At 43.8% G+C, this 16,076-nt stretch overlaps 1 protein-coding gene across 1 annotated transcript in view; it reads right to left on the bottom strand.

The window, feature by feature from the left end:
* The window catches only part of LOC142290635 (putative tRNA methyltransferase 9B), a 52,456-nt gene extending 38,087 nt beyond the window's left edge, over nucleotides 1-14,369 (bottom strand). Inside the window, exon 1 of the mRNA XM_075334607.1 lies at nucleotides 14,287-14,369. The gene's annotated coding sequence lies outside the window, so the exon portion shown is untranslated. The remainder of the gene's footprint in view (nucleotides 1-14,286) is intronic.
* Nucleotides 14,370-16,076: the final 1,707 nt, after the last annotated feature.

The raw sequence follows: 16,076 nt of genomic DNA, 5'->3' as shown, positions 1-16,076 counted from the left end.
TCACTTGTGCCCCAGTTGTAAACTTCACAGGTACATTTTCATCAAGCACATTCCAAAATACGCCAGCCTTTACTCTCCCCAGGATGACACAGGGGTAGTAAAGTCCTTGCGGATCCATGACTTGTTCATCTTGATGAACACATTGTCACAGCATGCGCATGCATGCACAGATAAGCATGCGCTTATCTGTCAGCACACACCCAGCAGCACTGAAGACATGTTCAGAGACAAAGCTGGCTGCGGGACATGACAAGATCTCCAAGGTGTAAGTGGCGAGCTCAGGCCATTTTTCAAGATTGGAAGCCCAAAATGAGCAAGTCTCCAGTTGCAAAGTCATGGCATCGATGTTCATTTGGAGATACTCCTGTATCATCCTCTCCAGCCGTTGACTATGTGTCAGACTTCTTGTCTCTTGTGGCCTTGCATTAGATGGTCTAAAAAAATTATGAAACGATTCCATAAAATTGCTGTTACCAGCACCAGATACGGGTGTTGCTAGTACGGTTTGACTGATAATGACCTATTGTACCATCACCCATTCCCTGTAGACTGTGAGCCCTCGCGGGCAGGGTCCTCTCTCCTCCTATACCAGTCTGTCTTGTACTGTTAATGATTGTTGTATGTATACCCTCTCTCACTTGTAAAGCGCCATGGAATAAATGGCGCTATAATAATAAATAATAATAAAATAATAATAATGACGAGACAGTTCTATGCTTTCCAAGTTACAACTGGGAGATTCACTCCGTGCACCACTGGTGTTTGGTGGAAAAGCCGAGTTAAGATTGAGTAACAGCTTCTGCTGATACGCCTGCATACGTGTGTCCCTTTCTATGGATGGAATTATTTCGCCAAATTTTGACTTGTACCGGGGATCTAATAGTGTGGCAACCCAGTAGTCATCATTACGTCTAATTTTGACAATCTGAGGGTCATGTTGTAGGTAGTACAGCAAGAAGGCGCTCATGTGTCTTGCGCATCCATGCGGAAAAAGTCCTCGCTGTGTTTGTGGCGGAGAGGTGATAACCGTGCTTTCTTCCTCTGACATCTCCCCCCAGCCTCGTTCAACTGAAATTTGACCAAGGTCTCCCTCATCTGCTAAGTCTTCCATGTCCATCAAGAGTTCGTCCTCCATTTCTTCCTGGTCTCCTGCACCTTCCTCAACATTTTGGCTGCTACCATGCGCCCTTGTTAATCCCTGTTCCCCACCGTCCCATGCCTGCTGCCTTGGTGATGATGAAAGTCTGGACCTTGTAGATGTTGGTATCCCTTGCACATATGAATCCTCCTGTACTTCCTCCCCTTCCTCTTGTCCCACCCCCTGACTCCAAATAGTGTTTAGCGTGTGCTCCAGCATGTAAATGACTGGAATTGTCATGCTGATAATAGCATTGTCAGCGCTAAACATATTCGTCGCCATGTCGAACCTGTGCAGAAGGGTGCATAGGTCCTTGATCTGAGACAACTCCATCAGCGTGATCTTCCCCACCTCTGCATCTCATTGGCCCAGGCTATACGTCATAACGTATTGCACCAGGGCTCGGCGGTGCTGTCACAGTCACTGTAACATGTGGAGAGTCAAATTCCAGCGTTTCACCACATCACATTTCAGGCGATGAACCGGCAGGCCGAAAGACTTCTGGAGCGATACAAGTTGGTCAGCTGTGGCGGTTGAACGGCGGAAGTGAGCAGAGAGTGATAGTTCCCTGTGCAGAAGCCCATCTAGGCTGGGATAGTGGGTTAAAAATTGCTGGACAACATGGTTGAACACGTGAGCCATACAAGGCACATGTGTCACCTTGCCCCTGCGAAGGGCCGCACCCAGGTTTGCAGCATTGTCACACACGGCCTTCCCTGGCTGCAGGTTGAGTGGAGACAACCATTTACGAAACTCGCTCTCAAGAGCTGACCACAACTCCTCCGCTGTGTGACTCTTATTTCCAAGACATTTCAAGGTAAAGACCGCCTGATGCCGTTGAGCTCTGCTGCCAGCATAGTAAGGAGGTGTGCGGGATTCCTTGTGCGCAGTTACAATGCGGGTGGCCCGACCAGGCAGGCTTGGTGCGTAGGTGCAGGACCCAGACAAGGTTGAGGAGGCAGAAGCAGTGGAGGAACTTCGACATACAAAGGATTGACGCACAAGTCTTGGGGACGGCAAGACTTGTTCAGCAGACCTTTCTCCATCTATCACCATAGTTACCCAGTGCCCAGTCAGCGACATGTAACGCCCCTGTCCATGCTTACTGGTCCAAGTATCGGTGGGGAAATGCACACGGTCACACACAGAGTTTTTCAAGGAAGCGGTGATGTTGTGTGCGACATGCTGGTGTAGCGCAGGCACACCTTTCTTGGAGAAGTAGTGGCGACTGGGCATCTGGTACTGGGGCACTGCGACGGAGATAAGGTCTCGAAAATCCTCTGCGTCCACCAGGCGGAAAGGCAGCATTTCGGTAGCCAAGAGCTTACAGAGGGATTAAGTCAACTTCTTAGCTTTGTCCTGGATCGGAGGAAATGGCCTTTTATTTGTCCACATCTGAGGGACAGAGATCTGGCTGCTGTGTGGAGATGGTGGTGAGTAGGGTGTCCCTGGAATACTGCAGGTCTGTGAGGAAAGTGCAGGCGGAGACATGATGTTGCCTTCATCCAAAGTTGGTGCTCTCGATGTCTGAGAGAGCTCTACACCAGCACTTGTTTTCCCTTCCAAACCAACTGACGACCTGCCAAGCAAACTGCCTGTTGCTGTTAAAGTGGTGGAAGGTCTGCGTGGAAAAACAGGTGTGACAGCTGTCTCCACAGTCATTGAAGATGAAGAGTGCACGAAGGAACTTGAAGGGGCAGACGGTGTTTTGCCCGCTGCGCTAGGCCGCATTGCAGCACGGTGAGCTTCCCACTGGGACTTATGCTTGTTATTCATGTGACGATTCATGGAAGAAGTTGTCAAACTGGTGAGGTTTTGGCCTCTACTTATAGATTGCAGACAAATTTTACAGATCACATGATTTGGGAGCTCCTTTGCAAGGTCAAAAAAGGATGAGGCTAGGCAAGGCTTAGAGGCCATGCGACCTGTAGACCCACCCCGACTTGTGCTCAGAGGCAGAGTTGTGGCTGAGGATGCAGTTGTACTTCCAGTACTCCGACTCTGTCAAGGAAGGCGCAAGGTAACTTCATCGTCAGTTGCATCCTCCTCCACCGCCTCTGGTGACCTCCTTGAGTGCCTGACTGTGAGTTGACAGTAAGTGGAATCTAGGACTTCATCATCAACCGTTGTGTTTACACTCCTCTCACCCTCATAACTAACATCTTCCTGCCCTGACTGAATAGTTAAGTTGTCATCCCAATCTGGTATCTGCGTCTCATCGTCATCAGTATGTTCCTGATTGTCTCCACCAACAGGTGTTACATTTTGGGAATGAGGGTCTACATTATGCTCAGAAACTTGGTCATCACGGCCTGAATCTGACTCACAAAGCTTCTGGGCATCACTGCAGACCATTTCCTGGTCTGTACTCACTGTAGCTTGGGAGCAGACCCCTGATTCCCAGGCTATAGTGTGACTTAACAGCTCTGCAGACTCAGCCATCTCTGTTACACCATACTCTGTAGGGCGGGTGGAGACTTGAGAGCTGGGAGAAAGCAAGTGTGATTCGGATGACAACTCAGAGGACTGTTGTTTTTTGGATGTTAAAGTTGAGGTGGAGGAGAGGGCACTTGTTGGAGCACTTGAGATCCATTCAAGCATGTTCTTTTTTTGTGCATCATCTACCTTTGTTACAGTTGTTTGGGTCCGTAAAAAAGGGAGCACATCGGATTGTCCACGGAAAGTAATAGAGATCTTACTTTTGCTGGAAGATTGCCTATCTTCAGCAGATGTTAATGTAGCTTTCCCACCTTCCCCATGGACACAAACCTTTTTTCCTTTTCCAACACGCCTGTTCCCCTTTCCACCAGCATCTGTCCTTTTGCCACTCATTTTGTTAGCGACAAGATTTACCACTTAAAATGTTGTAGCAAAAATTGAGAGGTGGTGTAGATTGCAGAGGTGGTCTAGCTTTATTGACAGCTGAAGAAACAACACTGACTATCCCAGACAATTTTAGTATGGCCCTAACAGTGGCAGCACAGTTTGCAATTAGAATTGCGTACCAAAAATGGACAGCTGTGTACAATGCAGAGGTGGTCTAGCTTTATTGACAGCTGAAGAACCAACACTGACTATCACAGACAATTTTTGTATGCCCCTAACAGTGGCAGCACAGTTTTCAAATAAAATAGCGTGGCAAAACTGGGCAGGTGGGTAGAGTGCCCGGGTTCTGTGGGTACCAGGACAAGAAAGGAACACTAAGTTAGTATTCCCGACACTTTTAGGATGGAACAAAGAGTGTCAGCTCTTTGGGCAAATAAAATAGCGTGGCAAAACTGGGCAGGTGGGTAGAGTGCCCGGGTTCTGTGGGTACCAGGACAGGAAAGGAACACTAACTTAGTATTCCAGACACTTTTAGGATGGCACAAAAAGTGTCAGCTCTTTGGGCAAATAAAATAGCGTGGCAAAACTGGGCAGGTGGGTAGAGTGCCCGGGTTCTGTGGGTACCAGGACAGGAAAGGAAGCCTCACTTTCTATCCCTGCTAATGAAAAAATGCAGCAAGGAATTTCCTGAGCTGAGGTAGTCAGACGCTGTTATCTAAAGCTGTACACAGCGTTTGCATGGACCTGCCTAGCAGCTATGGCTATGAACGCCTGGAAATCAGTCCTGAAAAGGGCTGAAATAACCAGCAGTCCCTAATCCCTACAGCGCGGTGTAGATTGCACTATGTCTATAGCGCACACAGCAGCAGCAGCGGGAGCGGTGACTGTCACCCACACGCAGCAGAGATATAATGCCGGCGATGGGGAAAATGGCCGTGTCTTATAAGGCAAGGACATATGACATGCACAGCCTATGACACATGCCCTTGCTTTTCTGGCAAAAATCCACTTAGCTGTGTGTTTGTCTGTGATTGGCTGACATCCTGGCTCGCCCCACTGCACGCGCGGTTAGGAAAAAAAAACAAATTGGCGATCGGCATTCTTTCAGCACTCAGCAGCAGCACAGATCTAAATCGCATCCCCCCGCACACTATACGCTGAAATTTGATAATAGCGTGAATCACAGTGACACACACTATTACAGTGAAAAGCCAGCTAGTAACTAGCTAGGCTTTTTGGTGATCGTACCGTTCTCGAACGTAAGTCGAACTGTCAAGCTTTTAGCAAAAAGCTCGAGTTCGATCTCGAGCACCCCCCAAAATCACTCGAACATGAAATTGGCGAACCTCGAACCTCAAACATCGCTCAACTCTATCAATTAGCAAAGAAAGGAAGGTTGCAAAGAAATTACCCAGTGTGCTACAGGAGAGGGATAAAGAAAGACACCATTTGGCAATGTGACAACTTTCTCAACAAACCTGGACTGTGTATGAAAGAATGTTTCAAAGTGTACCACATGTCCATGGACTAAATTTACACATGCCAATCTGATGTATTCTACACAACTCACATATGCCACCACATTATAAAATTCATAATAGGTCCCCGCTCCAAAATATCAATCTTTGCCTTCCGAACCATGCTGTGCACCCAAACATTGTTTTCCTACCACATATAGGGTATTAGCATGTTCAAGAGAAATTGCTCAACAAATTTTGGGGTCCATTTTATCCTGTTGCTCTTGTGAAAATGAAATATTTGAGGCTAAAGTAACATGTTTGTTGGAAAAAGTTAAATGTATTTTTTTTCCTTCCACATTGATTTAGTTCCTGTAAAGCACCTGAAGGGTTAATAAACTTCTTGAATGGGGTTTTCAGTAATTTGAGGGGTGCAAATTTTAGAATGCTGTCACTTCTGTGTATTTTCTGTTATATAGGTTCCTCAGAGTCACTTCAAATGTAATGTGGTCCCTAAAAAAAATGGTTTTGTACATTTTGTTGGAAAAATGAGAAATTGCTGATGAACCTTGAACCCTTCTAACTTCCTAAAAATGTGGGAAATGTTATTAATTAACTATTTTGTGTGACATAACTCTCTGGTTTAAGGGAATAAAAATTCAAAGTTTGAAAATTGCTAAATGTTCAAAATTTTCACCTAATTTCCAAGTTTTTCACAAATAAGAGCAAAAAAATATTTTATTACTACTAACGTTAAGTCCAATATGTCATGAAAAAAACCCAAACAATCTTGGAATCACTGGGATCCATTGAAGTGTTCTAGAGTTATAAACTCATAAAGGCACACTGGTCAGAATTGAAAAAATTGGCCTGGTCATGAAGGTGTAAACAGGCTGGGAGGTAAAGGGGTTAATTGCAGTGTGCTGAAACATCATATATGTATACTAGCTGTACTACCCGGCTTCGCCCGGGTTAATAACTGCTGTTAACAAAATAGAATGTATTAACAAAAATGTATTGTGCACACAAAAACCACAAAACAAATAGAAATGTAATTATTAAAAGGCAAAAACTAAGCTAATAGAAGCATTTCACAACATATATTTCAACACCACAGATATTTCACACAGATTTAACTAAGTTGGCCAAGTAATGTGCTCATTCTGTCTCTTTCCAGGTCTGTCTCTTTCCCCGTCTGTCTCTTTTCAGGTGTCTCTTTCCAGGTCTGTCTCTTTCCAGGTCTAGCTCTATCCCCGTCTGCCTCTTTCCCCGTCTGCCTCTTTCCCCGTCTGCCTCTTTCCCCATCTGCCTCTTTCCCCATCTGCCATTTTCCCCGTCTGTCTATCTCTTTCCCCATCTCCCTGTCTCTGTCTGTCTCTTTCTTTGTATGTCTCTATCTCTTTCTTTCCCCATCTGTCTCTTTCCAGGTCTGTGTCTTTCCCATTTCTGTCTGTTTCCCTGTCTGTCTCTTTCCCTGTCTGCCTGTCTCTGTCTGTCTCTTTCTTTGTTTGTCTCTATTTCTCTGTCTCTTTCCCTGTCTGTCTATATCAAGGTCTGTGTCTTTCCCCATCTATCTTTGTCTGTCTCTCTGGCTGTCTCCTCCTTCCCTGTCTGCCTGTCTCTGTCCCTGTCTGCATGTCTGTCTGTCTCTTTCCCCATCTGTTTCTTTCCAGGTCTGTCTCTGTCTGTCTCTTTCACCGTTTGTCTCTGTCTCTCTTTCCCTGTCTGTTTCTATCTCTCTGTCTCTTTCCCTTTCTGTCTGTCTCTCTGTCTCTCTGTCTGTCTCTCTCTATCTGTCTCCCCACCGACATCTTATTACCTCACATATAAGCTTCTTATACTATGAATGTCTTTTGTTCCTATAGCAACCAATCACAGCTCCTACTAATAACCTGTAGTTCCAGGCTCTATTTACTTTAATGGAGGCATGTTTTTTGGAGAGTAACTGTAAAGCGCGGGGTTACATTTTCCTGTCAAAACATAGTCTACGACGTTCCCTGGGTCACATGAGGTGTCTGTGCAAAATTTTGTGATTGTAAATGCGACGGTGCGGATACACTTTTCGTTTCACTTTTTCCCCATTATGTAGATAGGGGTAAAATTGATTGGTAAATTGGAACGTGTGGGGTTACAATTTCGCCTCACAACATAGCCTATGACACTCTCGGGGTCCAGACGTGTGAGTGTGCAACATTTTGTGGCTGTAGCTGCGACGGTGCAGATGCCAATCCCGGACATACATACATACATACATACATACATACACACACACATTCAGCTTTATATATTAGATGTTTGTATATTGGCTACATTTGTTTGGTCTCATCTGACCAGAGCACCTTCTTCCACATGTCATGTAGAGGACACAGCTATCATGTGGAAAAAGGTGCTCTGGTCTGAGGAGACCAAAATATATCTTTTGGGGCTAAATGTAAAATGCTATGTGTGGCAGAAAACTAGCACTGCACATCACCCTGAAAACACCATCCACATCGCCAAACATGGTGGAGACCGCATCATGCTTGGGAAGGTTGTTCCTTTGCAGGGACAGGGTTGATGGGAAGCTGGATGGAGGTAAATAAAGGGCAATCCTGTAGGAAAACCTGTTATAGGCTGCAAAAGACTTGGGACTGGTGCATAAGTTTACCTTCCAGCAGGATAACTACCCTAAACATACATCTATAATGCTATAATGCCATTCAGATGTTATACAGAATTAATTGTTCCCCTTCATTTGCTGTATGGATTCATTTGCCCCTTCGTCTCAGTTTGTACCATCCAGAAAAGAGAATCTCACCAGATTTTGTGCTCACTTTGGTAAAATGAGAGGGAATTTAACTGCTTTAAAGGCTGAGGATATATATTTCTGAAATATCATATAATTTCACCTGCTGTCACTTTTTATGTTTTTCTCATAACTGATGGGCCATCGTTAAAATTGTTTCAAAATGTACATCAGAAAAACCTGTGCTATATTGTCCAAACCCTTTAAAGAGAAGGTATTGTATTTAATAAAATACACAGTGAATGATGTGTAGCAATGTAGGTGGTGTACATTATTTTACTTAAACATCTGAGTAAGTTTTTTTTAAAGACTTACAATACTTAATAACATCTTACATAACTTTTATGACTGTCAGAGGTATGTAAGTGATGACAGGGGAGACCTATAAAATTTACACCTTTTTGATAGCACTATTAATGTCCTATATGAACTCCATGTGCTGCTGTAATGGGATATCCCTGTAATTCTGTATGCAATGGTACATCCCAAGTATTTTTTCTTTCAAATTTAAACTGTGAAAATGACAGAAAAGAAATATTCTGCATCACTGTATACATTCAGGGTACAAAACAGGCCCATTTTCATTTTGAGTTACTGTGGGTTAATATTTACTGCACTTTTAGGTGGATTTTACCACAGACTAAAAAAATTAATAAAGATGGAAAAATATTACATTTCTTTTCACACAATGGCATTATTCTGGTGACAAAAATGCCATTCTTAGCACCATAATTATGAAGTCATGGAATCGAGCTAGAATCGTCATGGGACCTCGTGTGGATTACATCGAATCTGAGTATTTTTGGGGTTAAGAAATTGGTGAAAGAGGGTGTTTTGGGATTTTTTTGATGTTTGTGTAACACTAAAATATACCGACAATTGATGGGCGGACCTGGACTGTAAAAGTCCGGGTCCGCACAGTTTACAAAGTATCCGGGTGCCAGACCTGGGCCTGGATTTCTCAGGGACATCCGGCTAATGATCGGGGTCCGGCAACTGGGTAAACTCCAAAAAAAAAGAAAAAATAAAGCAAGCTTTCTATACTTACCGAGTCTCCAGCATAGCTGTAACTGCTTGCAGGTTGCTTATTAGCATCATACCTAGATTAGTAATGAAGGCAATCATTAGAGTTCACTACCGTTTATTCTCTCTTTTGAGAGAATTGGCCCGATTATGTCAATGACACTGATTATAATTTGAGCCATGTGTCATTTTACTGTGATCCATTTCTCTCACAGGCAAGAATCAGCTCTCAGGTGAGGAGAAAATGGAGAACTAAATTTCTCCATCTTCTTCACTGTCTGTGTTGGAGTATATCGATCGGAGTACACTCGAGTCACATCCAAGTGCAGTCCGATGTTTTGCATGCATCCATTGACTTGATTGGATGCGTGCTGTCCGATAATTGGCAGCATGCAGCAATTTACTGCTCATCCCAAATCAGCATAAGAAAAAAAGCGCTGGTTGGCACAGCCCCTTAGTATAATTAGTGAGTCTATCTGATAAAACATCGGATAGCACTTGTCCGAGTTATACGCTTGGTATACACCAGTGTTCACTTAAAGTCATTTTTGCTGGATGCTGTGATGATTATTTTTTATGCATCAAATATATAAAAGTGTTTCTTTTTTATTTTTTTTAGAGCTTTTTCTCCAATTTTACACCCCATCCATAATTGAAAGATTTGTAACTTTTTTAAAAAGTTGCAATTCATAAATCTGCATTAAACCTATTTTCATAGCCCACTTTCCTGCCCACTTTTTAAAAGTGATGAGAGCATCCTAAAAATCGCAAATAAACTGCATACAAAATTTGAGACTTTTTGATGACAAACAGCTTTCAAAAACCTTGAAAATTCCCCAACTCTACCCTCTCATCACAATGTTTTGGTTTTTGGCTTTTCAGTATGGGGTTTTGATCAAAATGCACCATGCTTTATGCTCTCTATTAGTGATGAGTGGACCTGTGGATGATCTGTTCGGCGGGTTCAGACAGAATTTAGATAAAATTTGGTTTGGGAACCAGACTTGACCGGAACCCAGTGGAAGTCACTAATAGTTTGGGTTTCTGTCAATATGTAGCCAGCCATAAACAGATTACTTCCAGGGCGGATTTTTTCCATTCTTTTTTGTTTGTGGTCGTACACTACATCTGATCATGCTGTTTTTACTCCCAGTGAAGGGGGGTTAAGGGTTAGGCCCACCCCTGCTTATGTACCCGGCACACCACTGTCCTGTGTCATAACTGTAAATGCCTTGCTTCTGTGATTTTGCCAACAGGTGACCGTGTTGCTTTGGAATATGTCCTGGCACCTGGGTAGGCAGGAGGAGGAGGACAGGGGTATATAAGGAATAGTGGATAGGAGTACAGTGGGAGAGGTACCAGGGAGATGTAGATGTAAGATGTCCCAAGTAACAGATCCTGATCCTATGGGTCACCCTCACGGCTGTGACACGCGAAATCCTGGACGGATGGCGGAACCACGTCCCCCATGGAGAGGGGTTTAGTCCTACAGTTGGGGATCTAGCGTTGGTGCCTACTGGTGGTAACGGAAAAAAGCCCTCACTCACAGAAAAGGTCAGTGCGCCCCATGGTGGTGCAGTATGTCTGGATGGCCTGGCATGAAGGGGAGACCCCTATACGGAAGCAGACCCCTGTGCGGACATGAAGTGAAGTGAGGGAAATGAAGGGCCTTAGACTTTAGATGGTGCCCAGGTGCCAGAGGACCGATGGCTGCAACTGTATCATTTGAATATTAGAAGGAACCCCTTTGAGATGGATACCAGTGCTGGAAAGATGCGGACCGAAGCTGTAAAAACTTCCTAAAACTAAAGTTGGAAGTGGTTAAGAAAGAACTGAGCCTGAACTTTATTGTCTGAAGCAGAAAAGTGAACGTGTGACACCTGAGACTGTTAAAGAGTCCTCCTGTGTATGGTGCGGTGACGGGGAGGTGAGGGGTTAATGACAGGTTGTGCTGTGACCTGTTGTTCCCCTGCTACCATGACTACTACACATGCCTGCCCCATGCCCTCCACCACACCAGTGTGAACCGTTCGGATACTGCAAGCAACTCGCACAGGGCTGAGCACTGAATGTACCAGAGCACAGCTTAGTGGTTTGCATACATAAAGCACCCAAACTCCGAACCCGAATTCTGGTTTTTTTTTATTAAAGTCTGTGTTTGGTACGAACACTAAACCTTGGGTTTGCTCATCTCTACTCTCTATAGGATTTTAAAAAAGTTACAAGTGGAATCTAACAAAAATTACAAAATAAGATATTGATCTTTCTGAGATCCTAAACACGTTATCCGAATTCACAAATGAGTTGCCTGTAACCAATATCATTCAACAAGGCAGTAACCTTTCACCACCCAATATCATTAACTTAACACAAGAAATACAACTACACCTGAGAAATCTAAATATTGATAAAGCCCTTGGGCCAAACGATGTTCACTCACGCGTATTAAGAGAGTTGAGCTCAATGATTGACAGACTACTGTATATCATCATCTTAGACTCTCTTGTAGAAGGGTTAGTGCCACAATATTGGAGAATGGCTGATGTGATATCGATATTCAAGAACGGTAAGAAGGTGGATCTATACAACTACCATCTTGACATCTGGTAAGTTTAACACCAGCAATGTTGACATTTTTGAAGGTATTATAAGTGGTGACCTGCAAAAATATATAGCAGAGAACAATATAATAACCACTAGCATGCTGTAATTCACCCATCCCGGCTCCATCAGCAGGTTTTGCTCCTTTCTCCAATGTTTGGCTCCCTCTGTGCTTGTCTTCTCCAGATTACTGTGGTAACCTGGCAAGCACCTCTGATGTCTTATTCCAAGGCTCTCTCAGGTAGCTATATGCGGCCTGATTTATGATGTTGTATTGCTACCATGTGGTTTTTGGCTTCCACTTGGCTTCGATCCAGCCAAGTGTCTGTTTATTCTCTATCTTGCACTTAGTTTCTACTACCAAGCTCAGTCCTACTAATATTGGTGCTATTCATACAGTACTGTGCAAAAGTTTTAGTTAAATTTTAGAAAAAATATTGAAACATATGAATATTTTCCAAAGTAGAAGTCTAAGTTTATTGAACTTAATGTTTTTTTGTGGCCTACATAACTATGTACAAAATGCAAAGGGAATTATTATTATTATTATTTATTATAGCACCATTTATTCCATGGCGAATGAACAAATGAGAAATATACATCAAAATCAATATTTGCTGAGAGTACCTTTTAGCTTTAAAATACCATCAACTCTGCTAGGTACAAAGTCAGAGATTTTGGAAGATTATGGTCTGGTGTAATTATTATTTACTCCAACATCTGACTGTTAGGAGGCCTAAAACAGTGTGAGAAACAGACAAAATCTACCACACAATTGAGGTTGTGGAAGACAAAATCATGTCACACGTCATACACTATTGCAAAACTGAGCACAAAAATAAAACACAATTTAGCTATACTGCATCAGCAAGGTAACACTCAGCCTAACAACTCCTCTGGGTGTGTGTGATCTCCACATGCAGACACAGGTATCCACCTTTCTGAGTGCTAATTCAGAGACAGGCTAGCATGAGTTATTCTCTCCTAGTCTGCTTGTTAGTCTCCTTTTATCACCTGCTCTCGGGGAGCCAGTTACATCTGCGCCTCACCTATATATGCTTGCTGGATCCTTCTAGCTATGCCAGCTATAGTTTAACTTAGTTGGTCTCGGGAGGTGTAGTGATCCAGACTATTTGGTGTGATAACTGCTGCTGTGTGTGATTGTGAAGTTAACCCTTGTTGCCTTTTTGTTGCTACCCTCCTGCTCTTGATTTTAACATAAATCATAACGCAGGTAAAATGGGGAGTTGGGACAATATATAGGCCATAATTAATATGGGAACATAGTTTGACAGTTTTTGGTCATAATAAGGAAAGATAATGTGGCTGCCATAGTTCATGGTGGGGATTGTGTGTTTGTTATAGTCTATAAGGAGGTCAGTGCAGAGGCAATATTTTATAGGAGAGTATCGTGTGGAAACCAATTATCATAAGAGGGACAATGTGGGTCTCATTTTTTGTGCAATTGGTATGGGTTTGAAGACCCAGACATCTGTCATCTGATCAGAATTAAATGGCTTAAAACATATACATTTATTCCCAAAGGTTGCTCTAACTAGTGCTATTGCTAGCATCTAATCAGTACTTCTGATAAAGAATATTCTGTAGTCTGATGTTGGCAGGAAACAACAACTCCCAGCATCACATTACCAGTGTTAGGGTGTGCTCACACGATTATCGGATCGGATCACCCGGCGCGGCTGGCTTCTCTCCTGACAGGAGCGGGTCTGCTGCATGTATTTCTATGCAGCTGAGATGCTCGTGTCCAGAGAGTGTGCAACCATACCGGGTGATGTCGATGCGGGACTCGACGAGTCACTCACAAGTGTGACTCCAGCCTTAAGGTCATACTGGGAGTTGCAGGTTCATGCAGTACAATTATATAAGGTGGCAGCTGACCTGATATTATAATTGATCACCGTATTAACCTTGTTGCTGCATTCATGTACTGATGGTGGTTCTGGTGATGTATTTATTTATTATTCCTGTACTTATAGTGCTTCAGATCCTATAGTAGTGTAGATGTACATAGTAATCCTTAATTTATCAGATTTGAAAAATCATTTTAGGGTTAGTGTGCTGTCCATTTCACAGGGTAGATCAGCCCACTTAACTGCTTTAGATTGACAACCTCCTGTACTTGGCAAATAGAGACAGATATTACAGTGCTCTCCACACTGCACTGAGTGAGTGTCTCCATCTGAATACTAAAAAACAGGATTCTGACCCAATTCAAATAGATCCCAATGGAATAACATGGACTCAATTCCGGCAGTGATCATCATCTTTTTCAGAATACAATATTGTGCACATTTGACAAAGAGGCAAGACAAAATCCAAGGTGGCTCTGTATATGTGTGAACCTAGCCTAAGTCAGCTTCATATTTAAAGCAACAATAGCATAAAAACATAAACTCAACACAAGTCTTTCAGGAAATCACATAGAAACTTGTTACCTGAATGAAGAGATAATCAGTTGCTGTAACGCTCGGTTCTCTGCAGAAATTAACACATCTTCACTGTCTCACACTACCGGCTATAGACAAAACACAGCAGAACAAAGGAGAACAAACTGAATGAAAGTTTCTCTTCACCTGCCTGTGGGGGGAGGTGACTCTGAATTCGCAGGTGTGCAATGAATGTGAGACGTAATAGAGCTCTGGAAACCCAGCTCATGTCTTTGTGATTATTCAGCAACCTAATCACCACTCCTCCAAGGTGTAAGACAAAGGATCTGCCAGCTCGTGTTTACGCTTTGTCCTAACGTATTTCCTCGGTGAACACGTTATAACATGTAGACGGCATGTTTTTGCCCTCATTAGAGAATATTATCAGATGTAAATTAAGATAAGAGTTTTCAAAGGTCAGTGTAACATTGAACATGATACAAGCAGATGATACATGCAGTTTGCAAGAATGGTGCGGAAATACATGGGGCAGGTGAAGACAGACTTAAAATGTGTAAGAACTTTACTTGGCACATGCAAAATAAGAATGGTGGTTATGATTCCAACATATTTAGGTTTCCAATGCATCTGGTTCCAGTCTCTCAACATGATGACGTTCCACTTTAAAGTTGCATCACAATAGAGACCTTTCAGACATAAATTGGGTGCCGGCAGAACATGAAGTAACCCCAGGGCTATCTTCCAGCTTACAATAACTTCATTTTGAAGTTATACTTTTGCAGTTTGTATCTCTTCATCCTTGTGCTAGCCCCACACATGTCAGAGTCCAGATGTCTTTTCAGCTGTCCAGCTGAGCATCTGTAACATCACACACAGCAACTGGACAGCTGAGTTTCTCATCAATCTTTACTCATTACCTATTGTGTAGAATCTGCTCCTCCTAACCTGCATCCACTTCTAGCAAAACAATCACTTTGTCTTCAGCCATGTACAAAAAAACAGAGCTTATCTCTTATCTTATTGTCTTGGCTCTGGTTCCCTCCAATATGGCACACCTGTAGGAGGGATATGTAGCGCCCTGGAAAACCAGGTAGTTGCACATGTAGGCCCCCGCATAACAACAATCCCACGAAGGGTTAAATCAGCTGACTTGAAACCCTAGTCACCCCCCTCAGGGAAGGACGGACACACCAGTGGGCGGGACCATGTGGTTGGGAACGCCCACCTAGGGGTCTGGAGAGCCCGGGGCGGGGAAACAGTCAGATGAGATAAGTTTGAGTTTAAGTGAGGAGTGGAGGTGCAAGCTGACAGGTGCCAGGGTCGGAGCCCTGACACCTTAGCTAGGTGGCAGACGGTAGCCAGAGTCTGCAGGAGATGGGAAGACGGCTGTGGAGATCCAAGGTGGACCAAGACAGGTTTGGAGCCCTCCGGTACCGATACTGGAGAACTGACCCGGAAACCGGGAAGTCCTACTTACAAAACACTGAGTGCAGAGGAGAGAGACTTTGACTACCAACCCGGGTGTGGGATCAGATACACCCGTCTGCTGCAGCCGGCCACCATCACCTTGGTTTACCACAGGACTCGTGTGCTTTATTCGACCGTGAGTAACATCCCTGGCATGGCCGAGTGCACCGGCCCCTACACTCACCATCCCCAGCATAGAGACATTGGGCCCCGGGACATCCATCCCTACCCACGGAGGGGTTAACATCCAGCTGCCAGCCCAACGTCCCCAGGAGCCCCACAATGGCAGCGATGGTGCTACACCTCACCACAGACATTCTACCAATCCCGTATAAATACGTCTCCTTTTATTCGGAGTGTCCGCGCAACCC

Source organism: Anomaloglossus baeobatrachus, chromosome 2 (assembly GCF_048569485.1).
Source record: "Anomaloglossus baeobatrachus isolate aAnoBae1 chromosome 2, aAnoBae1.hap1, whole genome shotgun sequence".
NCBI lineage: Eukaryota > Metazoa > Chordata > Amphibia > Anura > Aromobatidae > Anomaloglossus > Anomaloglossus baeobatrachus.
Note: the sequence above shows the minus strand (reverse complement) of the source record. Positions and strands in the feature narration are given on the sequence as shown.